Source organism: Bombina bombina, chromosome 5 (assembly GCF_027579735.1).
Source record: "Bombina bombina isolate aBomBom1 chromosome 5, aBomBom1.pri, whole genome shotgun sequence".
NCBI lineage: Eukaryota > Metazoa > Chordata > Amphibia > Anura > Bombinatoridae > Bombina > Bombina bombina.
The window spans coordinates 214,388,697-214,409,135 of NC_069503.1; positions in this window are offsets into that span (position 1 = coordinate 214,388,697).

A 20,439-nucleotide genomic window follows, 5' to 3' on the forward strand; every position below is an offset into this window, starting at 1 on the left:
TATATATATATATATATATATATATCTATTTAGAAATATATAGAACATATTCTGCTATGTGTAGAACATTGGAATGTGAAATATTTACAGTATATATATATATATATATATATATATATATATATATATATTTATATATATTTATCACTTTATTAAATATGAATTGTAAGGTGTTGGTTTCAGAGGGGGAGTGTCAGTCAGGACTTGGGCCCACCGTACCTACTGGAAATGAATAGATTATTTGTTAATGACGTCCAGAGAACAGTAATTCAGACCACGCAGCAATGATCTAACACTGTTCTGTTTATTGAAAGATACAATGCATGTCTTATAGGCATATGGGGTTAACATGATGACACGTTATGGCCGTGTCATTTTACACAGTTTTACACAGTGTTTGTCAGGAAAAATACTAGCTCATAAACAATATTTCTATAGTCATAATAAGGAGTGCATCTAGGATGAAGACAAGGTTATTGAAGCATCTTATAGAGATAGTACCCTCCAGGCGTTGCGCCAGGAACATCTACAAGGTTAACTAGCTTTGCAGAGAATAATAACAAACATGTATTTCTCACTACAGAATAAACCACTATAACAAAGGTTATTCAGAAAAGATGGATGCCAAAGACAAAATGGCGGCCAAGAACAAGATGGCGCTACTCATGCTAACAATAATTCCTAACATACCACCCTTTTATTCTAACAGAATAACATAAAAATTGAAAGGCACAGAAAATTAGTAAAGCCTTTAACAACAGTATAAGTCTGATACTACGGTAACATGGATCTATGTGAGAATACTATAGAGAAAAATAATTTATAGGCTAATAGAGCACAATTTGTCACTGCACATAGGTGTGGCCTCTCCAATACTCTCTGTCTACCTCCCAGCATCCTCAAACTACTGGTCTACCTGGACAAAGACCCAACCATCCCCCCATCTACCCCCAAACAACGCTGCATCTTTTATTTCTCCACCTGCATTGCTAGCACCCCCCCAATATGTCCAACAGTTCATTGCTCTGTACACTCTCCACAGTGAAGTATGACATGGGAACAGCACAAATGTCTCTAGGTGGCCTCTGATCACCTTAAGAACAGTCTTTGTCTATTTTGAGTGCTCCACCTTCCTCAGACACTTTGCTTCAATACAGTTCATTTGCAGTAGGGATGCTTATCCAGTGTTCTTCCGCAGGTAGATGCTGGAAGTCTGATGGTTTCTTCATGGGGTAGACAAGGTAGTCAGTGGATCCCCATAGCAAGCAGACACTTGAGTCAGAAGGAGTCTAAGAAGGAAACAAAGCAGCACAAGATAAGTACACACCCCAATACAATCACAATTATGTCCAAATAAAACTTCTTTCATCTTTTTTAAGCATCACAATTCCTTTAGCTTAACTCATCCTATGTCATTTAAAACCAAAAAAACATTTTTGATATATAATACAAACTAAATACATTGATACTTTTACAGAGAATAATTCACAGCTTCTCTATACAATTTGAATGATACTTCATGAATACTAAGCAAGTGAAAACTGCTAGACTTCATCAAGAGGCTGAATGGCTATGCTAAAACTTATGCTAAGGCCTGCCCTGTAAGCAAAATGAAAAAATATAACAGTCAATAAAAATATTTTCTTTAAAATGAATTTCTTTACACTGTCACTTGGAACTACTAAAAATAAAAGAACCTAGTGTTGCTTTATTCTGCAAACCTACTATCTGTAAAATTTATAATTCTCCAACTATGATCCTTATAGTCAACAATCTCATCTGATATAAACACTACTAGTTTACTAATTATTTTATGCAACCTAAATTCTCTCACACTCCTGTATGAGGAAAGAATACAATCATAACATCATTTAAAACTACAAAATCTTTTAAAGGTAAACACATCTTTATGGTAAGATAATTCCTTTCTTTGACAAACATCTGGAATTACCAAATTCAAATTGCAGATACCATACCAATTAATTAAAGGGAAGAATACATTTGCTTTCATAACATAGCTCCAATAAGAGCCATGGTAGGTAGAAAATATACCATCAATATTACTATAATTATGCTACTCCCTAAACAAATATTTCTTTGTATAATTAATATAAACTTCTAGCTGAGACATGTCCTCATTGCGTTCCATAGGGTGAAGGGTCTAAAATATTCTGATATATTGCAGCATTTTCTTTAAACTTATAAAGGTGCAAACATATTTTCTATACTCAGTGGGACATTCAATAGGTTACAATACTGCAAGGTTTAGAGTTACGCTTATCTAAAGGGTTACTTTGTTTAAGTACATAAACTACAATGTGCACTAATACCAATAAGGCATACTTTTCTGTAGACAAACTATATGATTTCTTATAACTAATAAGAACCAAAAATAACACAAAGACAAAAGCATACAAAACAAGAAATATAAGTAAACAAGTTAAAACAATACTCCCCTAATTTAATTAGTTGACTCTGTAACAGCATAACAGGTACTCAATATCAACCGGCAAGGCACAGTCCAGAGAAGGATAGTCTTTATGTTTTGAAGACACACATCATAGGAAACAGTCATAGATGACCCAGAGTCCAGTTCTGGGGCTGGTACGAGCAGGCAAAGCAAAGAATGGATCCAAATATAGTTCAGCAACTTTTACTGCAGTATGGTGGTTAAAACAAGCTTGACAAAAGGTCTTTTATCTTCATTTTTCTTTGTTTAAAGGTTTACTTGCATTCAATCTTCAATCTTTTGAAGAGTGCACTATGGAATTTTATCTGTACAGATTTTACCTAAATATGAAAAACTCAAAAATAATTCAATTAGTGTCTTTAATCTCAGGATACAGCTTCATAATCTCATCCTGCAACTACAAATATTGTGTTAAGAACAAAATAGAAAAATACAAACATTGTAGGTTCACTTTCTTACTTAAAATAATAATCACCCAAATCACATAAAGATACTCATCAATATTTCCCACTTGTTTGCATGAAACATCCCATGTGGCACGCAAACACAAGATAACACGAAACTAAAAGACAAATCATGCACTCCACTCATACATGCAGAATACTATTCTCAATAGAAAGCAAAATCAAATACACCTCACTATTCAATATGCCATTCACACAGCACGCTTCCACACGCAGTCACGGAAGAGAAAAACATAACAATCTCTTAGAAAACATTTAAAACCACTTGTCCATTCCACAAAACATTAACAGCCGACACAAACTTTAAACAACCACAATTAACCTGAAATTGAACACATATACTTACATTCACTGAAACACTGCACTCGCAAAACATGACAAATAATTAAAATCCGATAACAACCATCTATACCCTGGTTCTGCAAATTCTACCATGCACAATACTATGAGATCACACTAATAAGGCAATCACTGCAGATGATCAATAAACTCCAGTTGCATATTTACAAATAAAATCCCGAACCATAACTTTACAAAGGAACACACAAACACCTAAGTACCCTATTTTGGGAAAGATCAGATAACAATGGTACTACAGCCACTGTTCTATATAGCCCCTGCCCGCATGCACCATGCAAATCCACTGTTAAATAAATCAAGTGTGGCACAAATCATTTGTGAAAAGCTCTAGAATCCAGTCTATACTGTTACATAACCAAAATTTTAATAAATACACAATTATTTGATTCAACTTTGTTTTATAATTTGATATTTACCATTTTGCAGCTCTCTAGCTAAATATAACAATTGCATATAACAAAAATAAGCTTTCTACAAAAGAAAAATAATAATAATAATAATAATAATTTACACTAATAGATTAAAAAGGATAGTTTGTCCAAAAATGTCCTTTTAAATTGTTCCCAATGATCCATTGGCCTTACTTATAATAAAAAATGTATACTGACGTTCATTAAATAGCCCAAGCAAACACAGCCAGCATAAAAACACACTCACAGTGGGATGCAGGCTAGTTAAAGAGACATTTTACCCAAATTAAAAAAAATATCTTTAATTGAAACTGCTGACACAGTTAAATATACTAGTGTTAGGTTTAAAGTAAACCTCATTATCTTCTCTGTAAATATTTCCTTAAAATCTCAGATTTTATATCAGTTTGCCAGTACCCCGTTAATTTTTATTTTTTAATTTTTTTTTAATTTTTTCCCTGCCTTCAGTGCATAGCACATGCTCCACTCCCTGACTCCATGTTGAGCAGTGAGCATTTTTCTTAGAGCTTGAATACATTCAGGTCAGTGATATCTCTCAGTTTGCAACTTAAAAAAAAACAAACAAAACAAACGTTTGCAACATGCAATTCCACTCCTGTCTTAGAACACACTTTTACACAGACCTGCATGTATTCAACTTAGAAGTCAAATCCACATCGGCATGAAGCCTCAATCAGCTGGAAAGCAAATGTAACTCTTTTTTTTCCCACTGTTAGTCTCACAGATTGCAACACCAAGGGCCCCATCCGATATGCAGCGTTGCTCGCAAAAGTTGTTGGGTGAAGACAGCTCAAGGTAGGGTGATCTTCAATGGGGTAGTGATAGGTTTTTTTAAGGGGGGATCGGGTTGGTTTTAGAGTAGGGGTGTGTGGGTGGTAGGTTGTAATGTTGGGGGGGATTGTTCTTTTTTTAACAGGTAAAAGAGCTGATTACTTTGGGGCAATGCCCCGCAAAAGGCCCTTTTAAGGGCTATTTGTAATTTAGTTTAGGATAGGGAATTTTATTATTTTGGGGGACTTTATTATTTTATTAGGGGGCTTAGATTAGGTGTAATTAGTTTAAACTTCTTGTAATATTTTTTTTATTTTTTGTAATTTAGTGTTTGTTTTTGTACTATAGTTTAGTTTATTTAATTGTATTTTATTTTAGATAATTGTAGTTAATTTATTTAATTAATTTATTGATAGTGTAGTGTTAGGTGTATTTATAACTTAGGTTAGGATTTATTTTACAGGTAATTTTGTAATTATTTTAACTAGGTAGCTATTAAATAGTTATTAAAGGGACAGTCTACTATAAATTAAACTTTAATTATTGAGATAGGACTTTTAATTTTAATCAACTTTCCAATTTACTTTTATCATCAAATTTGCTTTTTTTCTCTTGGTATTCTTAGTTTAAACTAAACATAGGTATGCTAATTTCTAAGCCTTTGAGGGCTGCCTCTTATCACATGCTTTTTAAATCTCTTTTCAACACAAAGAGACAGAAAGTACATGTGGGCCATATAGATAACACTGTGTTCAGGCACAGGGGGTTATTTAAGATCTAGCACAAAGCAATGCTAAATGTAAGACAATAGATAATAATCAGTCACTGTCATGTGATCAGGGGGCTGGAAGAAGATTCCTATATACAAGGTAATCACAGAGGTAAAAAGTGTATTAATATAACAGTGTTGGTTATGCAAAACTGGGGAATGGATAATAAAGGGAGTATCTATCTTTTAAAACTATAACAATTCTATGGTAGACTGTCCCTTTAACTATTTAATAGCTATTGTACCTAGTTAAAATAAATACAAAGTTGCCTGTAAACTAAAAATTAACCCTAAAATAGCTACAATGTAATTATGAATTATATTGTAGCTATCTTAGGGTTTATTTTATAGGTAAGTTTTTTGTTTTAAATAGGAATAATTTTGTTGATAATATTAATATTATTTATATTTATTTAAATAATAATTAAGTTAGGGGGGTGTTAGGGTTAGACTTAGGTTTAGGGGGTAATGCATTTAATGTAGGTGGCGGCAGTGTAGGGGGGTCAGATTAGAGGTTAATATATTTAATGTAGGTAGCGGCGGTGTAGGGGGGTCAGATTAGAGGTTAATATATTTAATGTAGGTGGTGGCGGTGTAGGGGGGTCAGATTAGGTGTTAATAAATTTAATGTAGGTAGCGGCGGGGTCCGGGAGCGGCGGTTTAGGGGTTAATACTAGGATAGGTTTATTGCGGTGTGGGCTATGGCGGTTTAGGGGTTAATAATTAGGCTTATTGCGTTGTGGGGGGTTGTTGGTCTAGGGGTTAATATATTTATTATTAGGAGTGAGAGGGGGGATTGCAGATATAGGTGTATACGTGTTGGGCTATTTTTGGGAGGCAGGTTAGACAGTTACGGGAGATTTAATATTTTAGTTACTTTTTTTTGGCGCAGGCAGTTTCTAAAGTACCGTAAGTCACAGGCGACTCCAGAAATTTGTAGTTACCCACATTTATGGACATTGCTAGTTTATCCGACTTACGGCACTTTAGCAACTGCTGGGGGGGTATATGTAATACCCTGATGTGCGAGGTGAAACTACGGGTGGCGTGGGTTCCCTCGCTTATGCCAAAAACTACGCTGTATATCGGATCGCGCCCCAAGATAGGCAATTTATCAATTCAGTTTGTATTAAAGAGAGAATTAAGTTACACTGCATAAATATCTGCTATCTAAATGGCAGATTTAAAAAGAATAATACAAAAAAAAGTATCAAAAAATATATTTTGCAAACTGCTAATACAGTGTTATTGCTGCTCATGAACTCCTTTCACATGAGTGAACTGGTCCTTTAAATAATAAAATGACAATTTTCCATTGCTCTGTCTAAGCCCTAAGCTCCGGTTTTACAGACAAATATAAGATAAGGAACACAATGAAATATACTTATTATCCGAAATTCAACCCATTGCAATTTACTTCATATATACACAAATAAACTCACAAGTGCAACTTCTCCTACATTTTAAACTATTCAGCTTGTATAACAAGTCATTGAAAATACATTAATATAAAAAACTACGTTACAGTGTACTGTCCCTTTAAGGACTAACCATTTATCACATAAATTACATACGTATACCCTAGCCAGGATTTAGGAAAGGTGTATTATATACCACAAAAATTCTACTTCTGTACTGTATCATGACCTGCATATTTAAATGAGAGCCATCACAGCATACATAATATCCATTTCTATTAAAACTTCTACTGCATTAATTTACTTGCAACAGAAACGGACCCAAATACTTTTAGATAAATTTTAATGATATTCAGCCTATAACCATATTTTGTCTTTTCCACTAACGCCGTGCACAAATCTTGCAAATACAACATACTTGAATCAACCTGTTAATATTTTTTTATTTACCAGAACATGACCAAAGGTCGCTCAATCATCCGCACATTCACAAATCCCTTAATTAGTTCACTTGCAAAAACAATATATTTATATGCCGCAACAGGTGAACAGTTTTTTTATTTGCATACAACAATTATCACTTAAAACTAAAAACTGCTATTAATAACACACATACTTAAAAACATGCTTATGACTTTAAAATAAAGCTATAACAATCAAACTTCAAATACCTCATTACAACGTCTGATTTCTTAGCTAAGAAACTAGCTTAAATAATTACCATACAGAAAGAAAAATGCACCAAGGTCATTTTTACAGCGATACACACACATACACACACACACACACACACAAGCTCATCTCATCTCGCATACCAGAAATTCACTCCCCTTTTTTTTTTCCCCTTTCCTTCTCAGGAAAACATATATTTCATAACATACCAAAGACATATAAAAATACAATAAGATTAACTTTTCCACCAAATTTAAAATGTATTTGAAAGTGTCCGAATTTGCAAGGAATGGCCATTTCCCCACAAATTGAGAAAAACACATTTCAAACAGGATAAAACATCCTCTTTTTTTCTTTTCTTTTTTTTCTGTTCTCTGAATATGTGCTCTGGTGTGTGCGCTCAGTGGCCCCCCTCTATGCTAACAACATTCTTTAACACAGAGGAAGTTTTCTCGTTGAATCTACAAAGCTGACAGGTTTATAATCCCCCTCCCTTTCTAGAGTGGATATCTCTGCCTGAAATGTTTCTGTCCTTAACAGAAACTGTTAACCCTTTTGTAGACATTAAAAAATGCAATAACCTACATATTTTCTAAGCACATGACAGCACAGCAATTATATAGCAATAAAAGCAAGCAAACAAACAAATAATTCATTTCCCGTGATAGGTAACAAAAACTACTATAGGACTGTATAGGGACACACATGAGACTCAAACTCATTATAACAAAGCGATGCCAACTTGCCCGGGAGACTGATAACCTCCCGTCAAATGGATGCTAATTTTTATCTTGCGCGCTTCACCAGACAGGACTACAATACCTGTCTTAAACTAGCATAGGACTATTAACCTGTCTAGAGGGATTATCACAAGTGCAGACAGGACTAAGAACCTCCGCACAAACCTTGCTTCTTTCTTTACTGCAGGAATCCCCTTTAACCCATTATCATATATTACCAACACCTATTACAAAAATAAAACCAACTAAATTTAGGTTCAGATTCACAGAGGGAAAGTAGAGTAAAAAACACTCATCTACTTACCCAGGGCGAATCCCATGAGTGACACCAGTAACTGTAAGGTGTTGGTTACAGAGGGGGAGTGTAAATGGTGTATCCAGGCGCCAACAATGGAGGCTAAGGTTAAAACTAATTGATAATATTCAATCGTGCAATTCCTCTAGTGTAAACAGTATTAATATAAATTTATTAAAACATGAACATAAAATCTAGTAGAAATGCATGGATCCACGCTAAAAAATTAAATTAAAAATTAAAAATTTACCATTTACATAAAAACAATAAACTTAGACTGTATGCAGGGTAATCATAAAAATTATACAATGGTCTCTTAAAGCTAATAAGTGCAGTGATGCGTGTGAGAGCTTCCGCTCCACACTGCGAGTACAAGATAGTCCAAGTGATGGTGACAGTGATAAAAGATAAATAAATAAGACTCCTGTGAACAATAAATTAATTTGAAAACATTGTGAAAAGTCAATCCTGTCAAAAACAAAAAATTCCACTCTTGTGTGAGAAAAAATCACTCCTGTGAAAAAATAATAACTCAACTCCTGTTTGCAAAATTGTAATGTCAATCCTGTGACTCAATGATGTCTAATGTTTGCTGATTGACTTTTCACAATGTTTTCAAATTAATTTATTGTTCACAGGAGTCTTATTTATTTATCTTTTATCACTGTCACCATCACTTGGACTATCTTGTACTCGCAGTGTGGAGCGGAAGCTCTCACACGCATCACTGCACTTATTAGCTTTAAGAGACCATTGTATAATTTTTATGATTACCCTGCATACAGTCTAAGTTTATTGTTTTTATGTAAATTGTAAATTTTTAATTTTTAATTTAATTTTTTAGCGTGGATCCATGCATTTCTACTAGATTTTATGTTCATGTTTTAATAAATTTATATTAATACTGTTTACACTAGAGGAATTGCACGATTGAATATTATCAATTAGTTTTAACCTTAGCCTCCATTGTTGGCGCCTGGATACACCATTTACACTTGATTCATTTTAGGTGGTAGCTAGGTACCACCGTTCCGGGCATACAAGGTTTAGTAGGCGCTGGGTTATACCTACATTGATCTTACAGAGGGGGAGTGTCAGTCAGGACTTGAGCCCACCGTACCTACTGAAAATGAATAGATTATTTGTTAAGGATGTCCAGAGAACAGTAATTCAGACCATGCAGCAATGATCTAACACTATTCTGTTTATTGAAAGATACAAAGCATGTCTTATAGGCATATGGGGTTAACATGATCACACGTTATGGCCGCGTCATTTTACACAGTTTTATACAGTGTTTGTCAGGAAAAATACTAACTCATAAACAATATTTCTATAGTCATAATAAGGAGTGCATCTAGGATGAAGACAAGGTTATTGGAGCATCTTATAGAGATAGTACCCTCCAGCCGTTGTGCCAGGAACATCTACAAGGTTAACTAGCTTTGCAGAGAATAATAACAAACATGTATTTCTCACTACAGAATAAACCACTATAATAAAGGTTATTCAGACAAGATGGATGCCAAAGACAAAATGGCGGCCAAGAACAAGATGGCGCTACTCATGCTAACAATAATTCCTAACAAGAATGTTGACAATATTGCATAAATATACTTTAACATTATTTAATCTACTTAATTGCAAGGGCTCCAATGCACACACATAAATATATATATATATATATATATGTGTGTGTGTGCATATGTATTTGTGTTTATATGTGTATACATGTCTGTAAATACATGTATACACATATAAGTACATAATATATATATATATATATATATATATATATATATATATATATATATATACACACATATATATACACACACATATACATACATATTTATTTTATTTTTTTAACTAAAAGTTTTATGCACAAGTGGTGTTCTTTTTTTTCCCGGGTAATGAAATAATTTACGGCCAGATTACGAGTTTTGCGTTAGGAGCTATGCGGTGCTAACAAGCAGTTTTTTCTTACCGCTCACTTACCTACAGCGCTGGTATTACAGGTTTTTACAAACCCGGCGATAAAAGGCAAGAAGTGAACGTAGAGCAAATTTGTGCTCCAAACCGCACTCCAATGCCAGCGCTGCTTAAGTCAGCGGTGAGCTGGTCGTGCATGCTCGTGCACGATTTCCCCATAAACATCAATGGGGAGAGCCGGCTGAGAAAAAGTCTAAGACCTGCAAAAAAGCAGCGTAAAACTCATTAACGCAGCCCCATTGATTCCTATGGGGAAACACATTTTATGTTTACACCTAACATTCTAACATGAGCCCTGAGTCTAAACACCCCTAATCTTACACTTATTAACACTTAATCTGCTGCCCCCGACATCTCCGCCACCTACATTATATTTATTAACCCCTAATCTGCCTCTCTGGACATCTCTGCCACCTACATTATATTTATTAACCCCTAATCTGCTGCTCCGGACATCGCCGCCACCTAAATTATACTTATGAACCCCTAATCTGCTGCCACCAACATCTCCACCACCTACATTATATTAATTAACCCCTAATCTGCTGCCCCCAATGTCGCCGCAACCTACCTACACTTATTAACCCCTAATCTGCCGCCCCCAATGTCGCTGTCACTATATTAAATGTATTAACCCCTAAATCTAAGTCTAACCCTAACACCCCATAACTTAAATATAATTTAAATAAATCTAAAGAAAATTACTATAATTAACTTAATTATTCCTATTTAAAACTAAATACTTACCTATAAAATAAACCCTAAGCTAGCTACAATATAACTAATAGTTACATTGTAGCTAGCTTAGGGTTTATTTTTATTTTACAGGCAAGTTTGTATTTATTTTAACTAGGTAGAATTAGTTATTAAATAGTTATTAACTATTTAATAACTACCTAGCTAACATAAATACAAATTGACCTGTAAAATAAAACCTAACCTAAGTTACATTAACACCTATTAATACACTACAATTAAATAAATTAACTAAATTAAATACAATTAAATAAATTAAATTAGCTAAATCTAAAACCCCCCCCACTAAATTACAGAAAATAAAAAACAAATGACAGATCTTTAAACTAATTACACCTAATCTAATAGCCCTATCAAAATTAAAAAGCCCCCCCCCCCCCAAATAAAAAATACCCTAGCCTAAACTAAGCTATCAATAGCCCTTAAAGGGCCTTTTGCAGGGCATTGCCCCAAAGTAATCAGCTCTTTTACCTGTAAAAAAAAATACAAACAACCACCCCAACAGTAAAACCCACCACCCACACAACCAACCCCCCCAAATAAAATACTAACTAAAAAAACCTAAGCTCCCCATTGCCCTGAAAAGGGCATTTGGATGGGCATTACCCTTAAAAGGGCATTTAGCTCTTTTGCAGGTCCAACGCCCTAACCTAAAAAATAAACCCACCCAATACACCCTTAAAAAAATCCTAACACTAACCCCCGAAGATTCACTTACCGGGAGAAGTCTTCATCCAAGCAGCAAGATCTCCTCAAAAAAGCTGTGATGATGGGCAGCCTAAGCCTAGAAGATCTTACAAACTGGTATCATTGCACAAGCAGTTCACCAGAACTGCTTGTGCAATACCGCCCCCTGCAGATTTGCGGCCACTAGCAGGGGGTGTCAATCAACCCGATCGTATTCGATCGGGTTGATTTTTGTCCACCGCAGAAGTTTACGTAAGTCGTTTTGGGGTAAGGCCAAAGAAGTGTGGGTTGCCCCTAAACCTGCAAGACTCGTAATAGCAGCGGTAGTGAAAAAGCAGCGTTAGGACCTGTTAACGCTGCTTTTTCAGCTTAATGCAAAACTCATAATGTAGCCATTAGTTTTTTAGAAATATACATCAATTCAGTTTAGCTAGAATTTCCCACCTACAGCAGGGTCATGATTTACAGTTTTAAAGAAGTGAAAATCCTGTAAAAAAAAAAAAAAAAAAAAAAAGAAGTTATGTCTTTTGCATAGAAACTCATATCCACCTTCTAGTTTACTGTTCTTATAATAATGGAACCCAGCCTTTAACAAACAGGAGAAAGAAATGTAGTTTAAAATAATTTAAGCTATTTCAAAGGCGAAAACAGGGGTAAAGGAGCTACTTGTAAACAATGTAATACACTCCAGCAGGTAAAATGGCTCATTGGGAACAATTTAAATTGGAGAACATTTTTGGGTGAACTTTTCCTTTAACTGCAAAAGGCTCCAATGCACTTACATATATATGTCTATATATGTGTACATATGTATTTATGTGTTTATATGTCTGTAAATACACTCTGGCTGGGCCATTCCAAAAATGTAATCTTCTTCTGGTGAAGCCATTCCTTTGTTGATTTGAATGTATGCTTTGGGTCATTGTCATGCTGAAAGATGAAGTTCCTCTTCATGTTCAGCTTTCTAGCAGAAGCCTGAGGGTTTTGTGCCAATGTTGACTGGTATTTGGAACTGTTCATAATGGCCTCTACCTTGACTAAGGCCCCAGTTCCAGCGGAAGAAAAACAGCCCCAAAGCATGATGCTGCCACCACCATGCTTCACTGTGGGTATGGTGTTCTTTTGGTGAAGTGCAGTGCTGTTTTTGTGCCAAACATATCTTTTGGAATTATGGCCAAAAAGTTCAACCTTGGTTTCATCAGAACATAACACCTTTTCCTACATGCTTTTGGGAGACTTCAGATGTGTTTTTGCTAAATTTAGCCAAGCTTGGATGTTTTTCTTCGTAAGAAAAGGCTTCCGTCTTGCCACTCTACCCCATAGCCCAGACATATGAAGAATACAGGAGATTGTTGTCACATGTACCACACAGCCAGTACTTGCCAGACATTCCTGCAGCTCCTTTAATGTTGCTGTAGGCCTCTTGGCTGCATCCCAGACCAGTTTTCTTCTCGTCTTTTCATCAATTTTGGAGGGACATCCAGTTCTTGTTAATGTCACTGTTGCACCATATTTTCTCCACTTGATGATGACTGTCTTCACTGTGTTCCATGGTATATCTAATGCCTTGGAAAAAAATTTGTACCCTTCTCCTGAATGATACCTTTTAACAATGAGATCCCTTTGATGATTTGGAAGCTCAGCTGATCATGGCTTTTGCTGTTGGATGCGACTAAGAAAATGTCAGGAAAGACCTACTAGAGCAGCTGAACTTTATTTGGGGTTAATCAGAGGCACTTTAAATGATGACAGGTGTGTACTGACTCCTATTTAAGATGATTTTGAATGTGATTACTTAATTCTGAACACAGCTACATCCCCAGTTATAAGGGTGTGCACACTTATGCAACCACATTATTTTAGTTTTTTTTGTTTATTTCCCTCCACCTAAAATATTTCAGTTTGTTTTTCAATTGAATTGTACAGTTTATAGGTCACATTAAAGGTGGAAAAAGTTCTGAAATGATTTATCTTTGTCACATTTTTTTACATCACAGAAACCTGACATTTTTTTTTATAGTTATTAATATTTAATATTTTTTTTTTTTTTTTTTTCCTTTATTGTTGAAAAATTAATACATAACATTCAGCGGAAAAAAACACACAGCCAAAAACATAACATAAATTAATAAGTACAATTTGGACATTGCAATTCTAATACAATTCGTAGCTGTCATTATGATATTATAACATTTGTGTGCTATGATGCCAAATAGTCCTCCCATATGAATCATATATTGCCATAGAAGTCTAGTTGTTGGGATTGAGCATAGTGGTACCTCTCTAGAGTATAGATAACACTGTGTTCAGGCACAGGGGGTTATTTAAGATCTAGCACAAAGCAATGCTAAATGTAAGACAATCGATAATAATCAGTCACTGTCATGTGATCAGGGGGCTGGAAGAAGATTCCTATATACAAGGTAATCACAGAGGTAAAAAGTGTATTAATATAACAGGGTTGGTTATGCAAAACTGGGGAATGGATAATAAAGGGAGTATCTATCTTTTAAAACTATAACAATTCTATGGTAGACTGTCCCTTTAACTATTTAATAGCTATTGTACCTAGTTAAAATAAATACAAAGTTGCCTGTAAAATAAAAATAAACCCTAAAATAGCTACAATGTAATTATGAATTATATTGTAGCTATCTTAGGGTTTATTTTATAGGTAAGTTTTTTGTTTTAAATAGGAATAATTTTGTTGATAATATTAATATTATTTATATTTATTTAAATAATAATTAAGTTAGGGGGGTGTTAGGGTTAGACTTAGGTTTAGGGGGTAATGCATTTAATGTAGGTGGCGGCAGTGTAGGGGGGTCAGATTAGAGGTTAATATATTTAATGTAGGTAGCGGCGGTGTAGGGGGGTCAGATTAGAGGTTAATATATTTAATGTAGGTGGTGGCGGTGTAGGGGGGTCAGATTAGGTGTTAATAAATTTAATGTAGGTAGCGGCGGGGTCCGGGAGCGGCGGTTTAGGGGTTAATACTAGGATAGGTTTATTGCGGTGTGGGCTATGGCGGTTTAGGGGTTAATAATTAGGCTTATTGCGTTGTGGGGGGTTGTTGGTCTAGGGGTTAATATATTTATTATTAGGAGTGAGAGGGGGGATTGCGGATATAGGTGTATACGTGTTGGGCTATTTTTGGGAGGCAGGTTAGACAGTTACGGGAGATTTAATATTTTAGTTACTTTTTTTCGGCGCAGGCAGTTTCTAAAGTGCCGTAAGTCACAGGCGACTCCAGAAATTTGTAGTTACGCACATTTATGGACATCGCTAGTTTATCCGACTTACGGCACTTTAGCAACTGCCGGGGGGGTATATGTAATACCCTGATGTGCGAGGTGAAACTACGGGTGGCGTGGGTTCCCTCGCTTATGCCAAAAACTACGCCGTATATCGGATCGCACCCCAAGATAGGCAATTTATCAATTCAGTTTGTATTAAAGAGAGAATTAAGTTACACTGCATAAATATCTGCTATCTAAATGGCAGATTTAAAAAGAATAATACAAAAAAAGGTATCAAAAAGTATATTTTGCAAACTGCTAATACAGTGTTATTGCTGCTCATGAACTCCTTTCTCATGAGTGAACTGGTCCTTTAAATAATAAAATGACAATTTTCCATTGCTCTGTCTAAGCCCTAAGCTCCGGTTTTACAGACAAATATAAGATAAGGAACACAATGAAATATACTTATTATCCAAAATTCAACCCATTGCAATTTACTTCATATATACACAAATAAACTCACAAGTGCAACTTCTCCTACATTTTAAACTATTCAGCTTGTATAACAAGTCATTGAAAATACATTAATATAACAGTGTACTGTCCCTTTAAGGACTAACCATTTATCACATAAATTACATACGTATACCCTAGCCAGGATTTAGGAAAGGTGTATTATATACCACAAAAATTCTACTTCTGTACTGTATCATGACCTGCATATTTAAATGAGAGCCATCAAAGCATACATAATATCCATTTCTATTAAAACTTCTACTGCATTAATTTACTTGCAACAGAAACTGACCCAAATACTTTTAGATAAATTTTAATGATATTCAGCCTATAACCATATTTTATCTTTTCCACTAACGCCGTGCACAAATCTTGCAAATACAACATACTTGAATCAACCTGTTAATATTTTTTTATTTACCAGAACATGACCAAAGGTCGCTCAATCATCCGCACATTCACAAATCCCTTAATTAGTTCACTTGCAAAAACAATATATTTATATGCCGCAACAGGTGAACAGTTTTTTTATTTGCATACAACAATTATCACTTAAAACTAAAAACTGCTATTAATAACACACATACTTAAAACATGCTTATGACTTTAAAATAAAGCTATAACAATCAAACTTCAAATACCTCATTACAACGTCTGATTTCTTAGCTAAGAAACTAGCTTAAATAATTACCATACAGAAAGAAAAATGCACCAAGGTCATTTTTACAGCGATACACACACACACACAAGCTCATCTCATCTCGCATACCAGAAATTCACTCCCCTTTTTTTCTCCCTTTCCTTCTCAGGAAAACATATATTTCATAACATACCAAAGACATATAAAAATACAATAAGATTAACTTTTCCACCAAATTTAAAATGTATTTGAAAGTGTCCGAATTTGCAAGGAATGGCCATTTCCCCACAAATTGAGAAAAACATATTTCAAACAGGATAAAACATCCTCTTTTTTTCTTTTCTTTTTTTTCTGTTCTCTGAATATGTGCTCTGGTGTGTGCGCTCAGTGGCCCCCCTCTATGCTAACAACATTCTTTAACACAGAGGAAGTTTTCTCGTTGAATCTACAAAGCTGACAGGTTTATAATCCCCCTCCCTTTCTAGAGTGGATATCTCTGCCTGAAATGTTTCTGTCCTTAACAGAAACTGTTAACCCTTTTGTAGACATTAAAAAATGCAATAACCTACATATTTTCTAAGCACATCACAGCACAGCAATTATATAGCAATAAAAGCAAGCAAACAAACAAATAATTCATTTCCCGTGATAGGTAACAAAAACTACTATAGGACTGTATAGGGACACACATGAGACTCAAACTCATTATAACAAAGCGATGCCAACTTGCCCAGGAGACTGATAACCTCCCGTCAAATGGATGCTAATTTTTATCTTGCGCGCTTCACCAGACAGGACTACAATACCTGTCTTAAACTAGCATAGTACTATTAACCTGTCTAGAGGGATTATCACAAGTGCAGACAGGACTAAGAACCTCCGCACAAACCTTGCTTCTTTCTTTACTGCAGGAATCCCCTTTAACCCATTATCATATATTACCAACACCTATTACAAAAATAAAACCAACTAAATTTAGGTTCAGATTCACAGAGGGAAAGTAGAGTAAAAAACACTCATCTACTTACCCAGGGCGAATCCCATGAGTGACACCAGTAACTGTAAGGTGTTGGTTACAGAGGGGGAGTGTAAATGGTGTATCCAGGTGCCAACAATGGAGGCTAAGGTTAAAACTAATTGATAATATTCAATCGTGCAATTCCTCTAGTGTAAACAGTATTAATATAAATTTATTAAAACATGAACATAAAATCTAGTAGAAATGCATGGATCCACGCTAAAAAATTAAATTAAAAATTTACAATTTACATAAAAACAATAAACTTAGACTGTATGCAGGGTAATCATAAAAATTATACAATGGTCTCTTAAAGCTAATAAGTGCAGTGATGCGTGTGAGAGCTTCCGCTCCACACTGCGAGTACAAGATAGTCCAAGTGATGGTGACAGTGATAAAAGATAAATAAATAAGACTCCTGTGAACAATAAATTAATTTGAAAACATTGTGAAAAGTCAATCCTGTCAAAAACAAAAAATTCCACTCCTGTGTGAGAAAAAAATCACTCCTGTGAAAAAATAATAACTCAACTCCTGTTTGCAAAATTGTAATGTCAATCCTGTGACTCAATGATGTCTAATGTTTGCTGATTGACTTTTCACAATGTTTTCAAATTAATTTATTGTTCACAGGAGTCTTATTTATTTATCTTTTATCACTGTCACCATCACTTGGACTATCTTGTACTCGCAGTGTGGAGCGGAAGCTCTCACACGCATCACTGCACTTATTAGCTTTAAGAGACCATTGTATAATTTTTATGATTACCCTGCATACAGTCTAAGTTTATTGTTTTTATGTAAATTGTAAATTTTTAATTTTTAATTTAATTTTTTAGCGTGGATCCATGCATTTCTACTAGATTTTATGTTCAGGTTTTAATAAATTTATATTAATACTGTTTACACTAGAGGAATTGCACGATTGAATATTATCAATTAGTTTTAACCTTAGCCTCCATTGTTGGCGCCTGGATACACCATTTACACTTGATTCATTTTAGGTGGTAGCTAGGTACCACCGTTCCGGGCATACAAGGTTTAGTAGGCGCTGGGTTATACCTACATTGATCTTACAGAGGGGGAGTGTCAGTCAGGACTTGAGCCCACCGTACCTACTGAAAATGAATAGATTATTTGTTAAGGATGTCCAGAGAACAGTAATTCAGACCATGCAGCAATGATCTAACACTATTTTGTTTATTGAAAGATACAAAGCATGTCTTATAGGCATATGGGGTTAACATGATCACACGTTATGGCCGCGTCATTTTACACAGTTTTATACAGTGTTTGTCAGGAAAAATACTAACTCATAAACAATATTTCTATAGTCATAATAAGGAGTGCATCTAGGATGAAGACAAGGTTATTGGAGCATCTTATAGAGATAGTACCCTCCAGCCGTTGCGCCAGGAACATCTACAAGGTTAATTAGCTTTGCAGAGAATAATAACAAACATGTATTTCTCACTACAGAATAAACCACTATAATAAAGGTTATTCAGACAAGATGGATGCCAAAGACAAAATGGCGGCCAAGAACAAGATGGCGCTACTCATGCTAACAATAATTCCTAACAAGAATGTTGACAATATTGCATAAATATACTTTAACATTATTTAATCTACTTAATTGCAAGGGCTCCAATGCACACACATAAATATATATATATATATATATATATATGTGTGTGTGTGTGCATATGTATTTGTGTTTATATGTGTATACATGTCTGTAAATACATGTATACACATATAAGTACATAATATATATATATATATATATATATATATATATATATATATATATATATACACACATATATATACACACACATATGCATACATATTTATTTTATTTTTTTAACTAAAAGTTTTATGCACAAGTGGTGTTCTTTTTTTTTCCCGGGTAATGAAATAATTTACGGCCAGATTACGAGTTTTGCGTTAGGAGCTATGCGGTGCTAACAAGCAGTTTTTTCTTACCGCTCACTTACCTACAGCGCTGGTATTACAGGTTTTTACAAACCCGGCGATAAAAGGCAAGAAGTGAACGTAGAGCAAATTTGTGCTCCAAACCGCACTCCAATGCCAGCGCTGCTTAAGTCAGTGGTGAGCTGGTCGTGCATGCTCGTGCACGATTTCCCCATAAACATCAATGGGGAGAGCCGGCTGAGAAAAAGTCTAACACCTGCAAAAAAGCAGCGTAAAACTCATTAACGCAGCCCCATTGATTCCTATGGGGAAACACATTTTATGTTTACACCTAACATTCTAACATGAGCCCTGAGTCTAAACACCCCTAATCTTACACTTATTAACACTTAATCTGCCGCCCCGACATCTCCGCCACCTACATTATATTTATTAACCCCTAATCTGCCTCTCTGGACATCTCTGCCACCTACATTATATTTATTAACCCCTAATCTGCCGCTCCGGACATCGCCGCCACCTACATTATACTTATGAACCCCTAATCTGCTGCCACCAACATCTCCACCACCTACATTATATTAATTAACCCCTAATCTGCTGCCCCCAATGTCGCCGCAACCTACCTACACTTATTAACCCCTAATCTGCCGCCCCCAATGTCGCTGTCACTATATTAAATGTATTAACCCCTAAATCTAAGTCTAACCCTAACACCCCATAACTTAAATATAATTTAAATAAATCTAAAGAAAATTACTATAATTAACTTAATTATTCCTATTTAAAACTAAATACTTACCTATAAAATAAACCCTAAGCTAGCTACAATATAACTAATAGTTACATTGTAGCTAGCTTAGGGTTTATTTTTATTTTACAGGCAAGTTTGTATTTATTTTAACTAGGTAGAATTAGTTATTAAATAGTTATTAACTATTTAATAACTACCTAGCTAATATAAATACAAATTGACCTGTAAAATAAAACCTAACCTAAGTTACATTAACACCTATTAATACACTACAATTAAATAAATTAACTAAATTAAATACAATTAAATAAATTAAATTAGCTAAATCTAAAAAACCCCCCACTAAATTACAGAAAATAAAAAACAAATGACAGATCTTTAAACTAATTACACCTAATCTAATAGCCCTATCAAAATTAAAAAGCCCCCCCCAAATAAAAAATACCCTAGCCTAAACTAAGCTATCAATAGCCCTTAAAGGGCATTTTGCAGGGCATTGCCCCAAA